Source organism: Myotis daubentonii, chromosome 2 (assembly GCF_963259705.1).
Source record: "Myotis daubentonii chromosome 2, mMyoDau2.1, whole genome shotgun sequence".
Lineage (NCBI taxonomy): Eukaryota > Metazoa > Chordata > Mammalia > Chiroptera > Vespertilionidae > Myotis > Myotis daubentonii.
In genome coordinates this window covers 4,833,621-4,841,616 of record NC_081841.1, presented here as the reverse complement: position 1 = coordinate 4,841,616, position 7,996 = coordinate 4,833,621, and positions in this window count along the sequence as shown.

Here is a 7,996-nt window from a genome sequence, read left to right as displayed (position 1 = left end):
GTTGCAACCTCAGAACAGACAAATCATGAATGAGCTAGAATGTTGCAAGAATGTAATAAATGTATATCTAGATACAGAAATATATATATTGAGAGAGCTTTCACAATGGGCAGCAGCCTGTGGAGGACCTGGGTCACTTACCCTTGGCCAAAGGTAGGTAGGTAGGGGTTTGCTTGTCTGGATCCTGAGGTTGGAGAAGGCACTGAGCAGTGAACCTTGACTGGGTAAGTGTCACCCTGCTGAGCGGCTGCTGGGGCGGCTGCAGCCCTCCATCCTGAGGCTGGGTGGCAGGCCTGGGAGCCCGCAGAAGAGGGCCCCTTTGTGCTGGGCGGCTCCCTACCCGGGCCCTGCGAGCTCTGCTTCCCGTAACACAAAGGGCCAAGAGCTCCTTTAACATCTGTTAATTAAGTGCAATAAATTTTTCTAGAAAATGGCAAAGATGACTTCCAGGTGGATGTTGCTATTTTGTGGTGTTGGGGATGCCAGATCACCACTTGGTTTTATTTTTCTAAGTGCATGTGATGTGACAGAGTGTGTGGGGCTCTGCGTCCTCCCTTGGGAGCTGGGATTCCAGCGAGCCCCTTTTTCTTACCTGTGTTGGGGGAAGGAGGCAAGGAGAAAATTCCTTCTTCCCAGCTGGCAACGGCAGAAGCAGACGACAGCCCGTTGGCCTTATGTGCGTATGTGCGTGCGAGTGTGTCACTGCTGGTGGGCCGGAGTGATGTGGCAGGGAGGGAAGCCGGGAATGTAACCTTTTCAAAACAAAATTAAATATTTTGAGATGAGAATTGTGGGGCTGTCTTTTCTGTCCTCCTCCCCTCTGTGTCTCCTCTGTGTGCACGTTGGCCTAGGACAGTGGTTCTCAACCTCTGGCCCTTTAAATACAGTTCCTCATGTGGTGACCCAACCATAAAATTATTTTCGTTGCTACTTCATAACTGTCATGTTGCTACTGTTATGAATCGTCATGTAAATATCTGATATGCAGGATGGTCTTAGGCGACCCTGTGAAAGGGTCGTTCGACCACCAAAGGGGTCGCGACCCACAGGTTGAGAACCACTGGCCTAGGAGTTTGAGGGTTATCCCTGGCACCCCTGCATCACTAGCCAGGCACCCTTGGCCAAGTCACCTAACCACTCTGTGCCTCAGTTTCCTCATCTGCCAGGTGGAAGTAATTCCTGCTTACCTCACAGTTTACCGAGAAAGGACATCAGACCAAAAGCAGTTTGAACAGTAAAGTGCTGTACAACTGGTAGAAAGATAGGGACCTGCTCATGGGAAGTGTTCCCATACGGAACAGTTGATGGCAACCACGGAAAACACACAGAAACACCAACACTAGAAGAGTTGGGTCTTGGTGAGGTTCTGGAGGTTTTCTCCTTTTGCCCGATTTCTGTCGGTGGCCATGGGAACTTCACAATTAAAAAACAAGTTAATATGCTAGAGCAGCCACTTGAAGGGCTCCTGCGCTGCTCTTACTGATTCACTCAGCACTGGTGTCCCCAGGTCCCCTGCTAAGGGCTGTCCAGCCCCCCCCACAGGCTTTCATTAAGGCAGTGGCTCTCAACCTTCCTAATGCCGCGACCCTTTAATACAGTTCATGTTGTGATCCCCAACCATAAAATTATTTTCATTGCTACTTCATAACTAATTTTGCTACTGTTACGAATTGTAAATATCTGATATGCAGGATGTATTTTCATTGTTCACGACCCACATGTTGAGAACCGCTGCATTAAGGGGTGATGCCATAGGGTGCACCACCTGTGGCACTGCCCCTGCAAGTCCCCCTCCCCTCTTCCAGCTCCACCGTCTTGCCATGCTTCTTGCTCTGTTGCCTCGAGTGTGGAGCCCAAGTGTCTTCTTCCTCGGTGAGATCTGGAAGGGCTGCCTTCTTACAGCCAAGGCTGCTCTGCCCTGTTCCACCACCCCCCTTCCACGCTGCATGGTGTTGGTGCTCAGGCTCCCTGTTGCTTGAGGGGCCAAGAACCACTTGTAATTCTAAGGAGGAAGACATATATTTGGAGGTTGGAGACAGGCTGGCAAGGTGGACTTTGATTATTTTTTAATCCTCATCTGAGGAGATGCTTTTTATTGTCTCTAGAGAAAGAGAGAGGGAAACATCAATGTGCGAGAGAAGCATCGATCAGCTGCCTTCCGCACATACCTCTATCAGGGATCAAACCCACAACCTGGGTATGTGCCCTGACTGGGAATTGAACCCACAACCAACTACGCCACCCAGGCAGGACAAGGTCGACTTCTTAAAATGGCCATTTTACAAATAAGCATTGAGGCTCAGAAATCAGAGTAATATGCCCCAAATCACAGCTGCGGAACTAAAATTCATACCCAGAGTGGGTTTCAAATCTTCAAATTGCAATTCCCCAAACAGTAACAGCAGGCAGGCTGTTCCCAGCCTGGGATCAGGGTAGTGTCTCATATTCCACCTCCTTACAGCTTACACAGCCTACAGCTCAGCCTCCCCCTCATTCTAGCTCCGGAATCTTGAGCACCTGTGACATCCTTATCTGTAGAATGGGACACCGTCCTCACAGGTGCTCAACACATGTAGCTGCCACTGTGGCCATGATGTAGATGGAACTGACCGACCTTGAGATGAGCCCTGCAGACCTAACAGCTGTGGGTCCAGTAGACAGCGGGATGCAGCCAGGTTCCAACCAGATGTGTGGCTGGTTTGGGGCAAGTCCCTCCACCTCCCTGAGCTATTTATCTTTACAGTGTGGATGTGCTGCTCAAATGTGTGAGTACCAGACACAATTCAGCTCTTCTTACCTCCCAGCTCCCTGGAGGACAAATTTTCCAAAGCACAGGCCCCCTTCCTTGAGTGTTCCCATCTACCAGACAGCCCTCATACACCTCCCCTGACGTCAGCAGCTAATCCGGGAAAGCTGCCAGGCGGAGAGAGGGGCGAGCAGCAAAGGAAATCAGAAACAGGTTTCAGGGTGGGTGCCCCCAGCCAGCCCCTCCTGTGCTCTCATCAGCTTCTCACTTCAGCAGCGCCTCCCAACCATGCAGGCTGACACCTGGGCCCAGTGGAGCAGGAGCCTTTTGTTGTGAGCAGTTTCGCTGTCAGCAGGAGCTGGGGCTGCACAGTGCGCCATGCTCAGCCTCCCCCAACTCTGAGTCTGCAAACTAGGGAGGGGCTTCCACTTGGGCCTGGATTCCAGGCTGACTCCAGTCCGGACTCAGGGCAGAAGGGTGAGTGGGTCCTTGGTGCTGCTCCAAGGCCCATGCTGGTCCCATGTGGGCTACAAGGAAAGCAGAGGAAGAAGGGATCTCAGCCAGTCCTCAGAGCCTGAGCTGGGTGCACCTTCCCCACTGCTCTTCTGTTCCAGCCCCTCAGCACCTGAGGGGGGGGCCTCTCCATCTCATAGAGGAAACCAAGACTTCGTAAGGTCTTAGGTGACTTGCCCAAGCTCTCACAGCTGCTACATATCAGAGCTGAGATTCTAACGCAGGCCTGGTGGCTCCTAAGCCCAAGCTCTTTCTGCCATCTCGGCGATCTCCTGACCTAGGTGCTGGTGCTGCCTGGACCTGTCCCCCACCCTCCACCTCCCTTTGGCCAGCAGAGGTCAGCCAGCCAAAACAGCCAGATCAGTGCCGATCTGACATCTTCCATGGGCTGCCCTAGCCACCCTGGCCAGCAGCAACAAGGCCCAGCCCAGCCGTGGGTGGTGGGCAGGAAAAGACTGACATTTGATGCTGGGCCGGGACCTGCACGGTAACTGCGTTTGACAAGTGTGGAAACAGGCTCGGAGGAGACGTGTCTTCCCCAAGACCACACTGTTTCTCCACCCCACCCTCCTTCCAACCTCTTCCTTGGTCCCCACACAGCCCTGGACCCATCTCTCTCCCTTCCTCCTCATGCCATTTCTTCTCCCCTTGGGTGCCAGGGTCAGAGGCTTTGGACAACAAAGACCTTAGACGTTACCACATCCAGCCCTAGATGGTTTGGCTCAGTGGATAGAGTATCAGCCTGGGGACCAAAGGCTGGTACAAGAGGCAACCAATCAATGTGTTTCTCTCACATCAATGTTTCTCTCTGTCTTTCCCTCTCTCTTCTACTCTCCCTAAAAATCAATGGAAAAATATCCTCAGGTGAGGATTAACAAAAATAAAAAATAATAAAAATAAAATAGAAAATGGTTCTCTCTCATCATGGATGTTTCTATCTCCCTTTCCCTTCCTCTCTGAAATCAATAAAAATAAAAATAAAAAGACACAGCTCAGATGCCTCCATATCCAGAAAGTCCTCCCTGGTGCCACCCCCGCTGGGTTGGTTGATCCTCGAACTCATAACATTCTAATCTTTTTGAAAATATATTTTTATTATTGATTTTAGAGAGGGAGAGAGAGGTAGAAAAATCAATAATGACAGAGGATCATTGATGGCTGCCTTCTGCACACCCCCACACTGGGGATCGAGCCCCACAACCGGGGCATGTGCCCTGATGGGGAATTGAACCGATACCTCCTGGTTCACAGGTCGATGATCAGCCACTGAGCCACACCGGCCAGGCTTGCTGTGTTTCTCCTTGCTTTGGGCCTAGTTTCCCCTTCTAGCCTCCTCACAGCAGCCATTTAAAGTTTAAACCATCCACTCTGGCTTGTTTGGCCCAGTGGATAGAGCGTTGGCCTGTGGACCGAAGGGTTCCAGGTTGCAGGCTTGATCCCCAGCAGAGGACGTGCAGGAGGCAGCCTATTAATGATTCTCCCTCATCACTGATGTTTCTATCTTTCCCTCTCCCTTCCTCTCTGAAATCAATAAAAATATATTTAAAGTTTAAACCATCCATCATAGTCTGTGGCTCTTCATCACACTCAGAAATAAGTCTGAACTCCTCACTGCAGCCCAAAAGCCCTGTGAGACCTGGCCACCACCCTGGTCCACTCCCCACCCCTACACCTCAGCATCCAGGTCTAGTCATGCTGACCCCTCTGCTCCTCTTGCGTTACACCCAACTCCTCACCTCAGAGCCGTCGTACTTGCTGTTCCGTCTCCTAGGCAGTGATGGCGAACCTATGACACGCGTGTCAGAGTTGACACGTGAACTCATTTTTTTTGGTTGATTTTTCTTTGTTAAATGGCATTTACATATATAAAATAAATATCAAAAATATAAGTCTTTGTTTTACTATGGTTGCAAATATCAAAAAATTTCTAAATGTGACACGGCACCAGCGTTAAGTTAGGGTTTTTCAAAATGCTGACACGCCGAGCTCAAAAAGTTCGCCATCACTGGCCTAGAGTGATGTCCCCTGGACCGTCTCAGCCTAGCCCCATCCTCAGTGCAGGGCCCACCCAGTGCTTGGCATGTAGTAGCTGCTCACTAAATACCTGCTAACCTCACAGGGATAGACGACAGGACCAGGGCTGGGTGTGACAGGAGTGCCATCTCACCACCAGGTGGTGCTGTAAACACATCCCTCGGAAGTGACCTCGGATCCAGCCTCCGGATTTGTCCTCTCAGCAAAGCCTACCAGGGTTGGGCCAGGCGTGGCTGTGGGGCACCAGCTGACTCACCGTCTTACCCCCCCGCCCCAGCGTCCCCCCCGCCTGCCCCCCCGCCCGCCGCCTGTCCCGCGGTGGCTACTGGCAAACATGGGTCAGGGGATCCACAGAAGCCTGGGAGCAGAGAGGGCTGGCTGCCTCCCATGGCCTGTACCTCTGGGCTCTTTCTGGGAGGGAGTGGATGTGTGGGCATGAGGAGGAGTGGTAGGGGGACTGGGATGAGGGGCTCTGGGAAGGCCTTGCACCTGGAGTCTGTGCAGTGAGCCTGAGTTTGCATCCCGCCTCCTCCAGGCCCCCTCACGCCTTTGACAAGCCTGGTCCTGGCTCTGAGCCTCCAGTTTGTTTCCTCATCTGTCGACAGGGGACAAAAATGTGAGCAAGAACTGAAACCGCGTGGCCGCTCTGTTAGAATGAGGCTGAGGAACTTTTTTTGCGGGGGGGGGGGGGGTGGGCTCCCAGCGGTGGGTGGTGTGAGCAGGCGGGAAGTGTGTGGGTTGGGGGGGAAAACAAGTGGACAGGAAATCAGCAGCCTTCTGCTCCATCAAACCGCTTCCCCAGGCCCCCCCTGCCCTGAGGCCTGTGACCTGAAGTGTGTCTGTGAGTCCCTGGGTACACATGTGTGTATGTCTGTGTTTGAATGACAGTGTGTGTGTCCACATCTGGGAGTCCATGGGTGAGGACAGGCTGCTGTCACCTTGGCAGAGGAGGATGGGGGACTCCAGGGAAGAGGGGCCCTGAGGGCACCCCACTTCTGTTCCAGCCCCCAGCACCCGGTAGCTGCATCTTCTCTCTCCATCTTTGCCCCAGAGCACCTGGGCTTCCTGACTGGCATTGATTTGCTTTCAGACCCCCGGCCTCCCTCATTCTCACACCTGACCTGTGGACTTCCTGAGGGCCAGGGCGCCGGGATTAAGTTGGAGGAGCCAGTCCCCAGCCTCCCCACTTCCTCCCACAGAGAGTCAGTCTGGCTCTTTCCCTTAAGAGATATAATTATGAAGCACTTACTGTGTGCCAGACGCTTCGTATACCTGTTCATTATGTCCTCACAACAGCCCTTTAAAGTATCTTTACTCTCATTTTACAGGCAAGAAAACCGGTTCAGAGAGATGAAGTGACGTGTGAGATGGGAACCCGCTCTGGTGAACTTTCTATTGACACAGCTGGGATGTGGGAATGAGGGGTACCCAGGTTCCCTCTTTTCTGGCTCCTAACCTCCTGGTAACAAGCCATCTGTTTAGCCACCTGGCTCTTGCTCTTTTGCCTCAAGTGACCCCCTGGGGGGTGAGGGGGGTGTGGGCGTTAGTGGCAGAAGACAAAGCAAAGCCGCTGCTGAGGGTTAGGGTTCCTGAGCTGATTCGGCCTCTCCCCGCACAGCCACCCCTGTGTAGTCAGGAGGTTTTCTCTTCAATTATTTCCCCCAGACCAACTGAGCAGCTATCCCCCAACTCCTGATGGCTACTCCCAGACACTGCCCGAAGAGGCCACCCTTCCAGGCCCAGCTGCAAGGTTGCTTCTTCCTGGAGGCCCTCCCGGATGTCCCATCAGAAGTGACCTCTCCCGCAGCATTGCCCCTTCTCTCTCTGGACTTCTGAGTCCCTTGGGGGCAGAGGCCCTGTCTGATTCCCAGGAGCCAGAGCAGAGCTGCCAGGGTAAAGCTTCAGTGAGTGCTTGTTTATGGATAATAATAATAATGTTAATAAGATCTGCTATTGGCTAAATGTTCACTAAGTGTCCAGCCATTAAGTGCTTTTTGGGCAGTTGGTCAAGCAGTCTTTCCCACAACCCTCCATATGCTTCCTATCATTATCCTCATTTTACAGGTGAGGAAACTGAGGCACAGAGAGGTGAAGTGACTCACCCAAAGTCACACAGCCAAGGAATGCCACAGGCAGGCTTCCAACCGGGCCTATCTGGGTCCAGAGTCTGTGTTGCACTGAAGTGAACTATCAAGACATGGAGATGCTAAGGAAGCGGTTCTCAACCTGTGGGTCGCGACCCCTTTGGCGGTCGAACGACCCTTTCACAGGGGTCGCCTAAGACCATCCTGCATATCAGATATTTGCATGACGATGTGTAACAGTAGCAACATGACAGTGATGAAGTAGCCACGAAAATAATGTTATGGCTGGGTCACCGCATGAGGAACTGTATTTAAAGGGCCAGGAGGTTGAGAACCGCTGTTCTCAGGACTTATCCTCGCCGGGTCTCTGGGCCACAGGGGTGTCTTAGACCAAAAACTCTAGGCTGGGATGTGTATTCGTAAGGTAGGTCACTCTCAGCTCTCACAGGGCTGCAGGCCAGGGCGCCCTGGATTCCAGCCACCACACAATCACTCTTCCCCTTTGGGCTTTCATTTCCCCATTTGCCGAAAGAGGGTTCTGGCCCGTGCCCAGCCCCCCCGGGCAGTTGTGAGGATAGAGGAGTCAACGCTGCCATTTTCAAATGGATTTTTCCAGGAG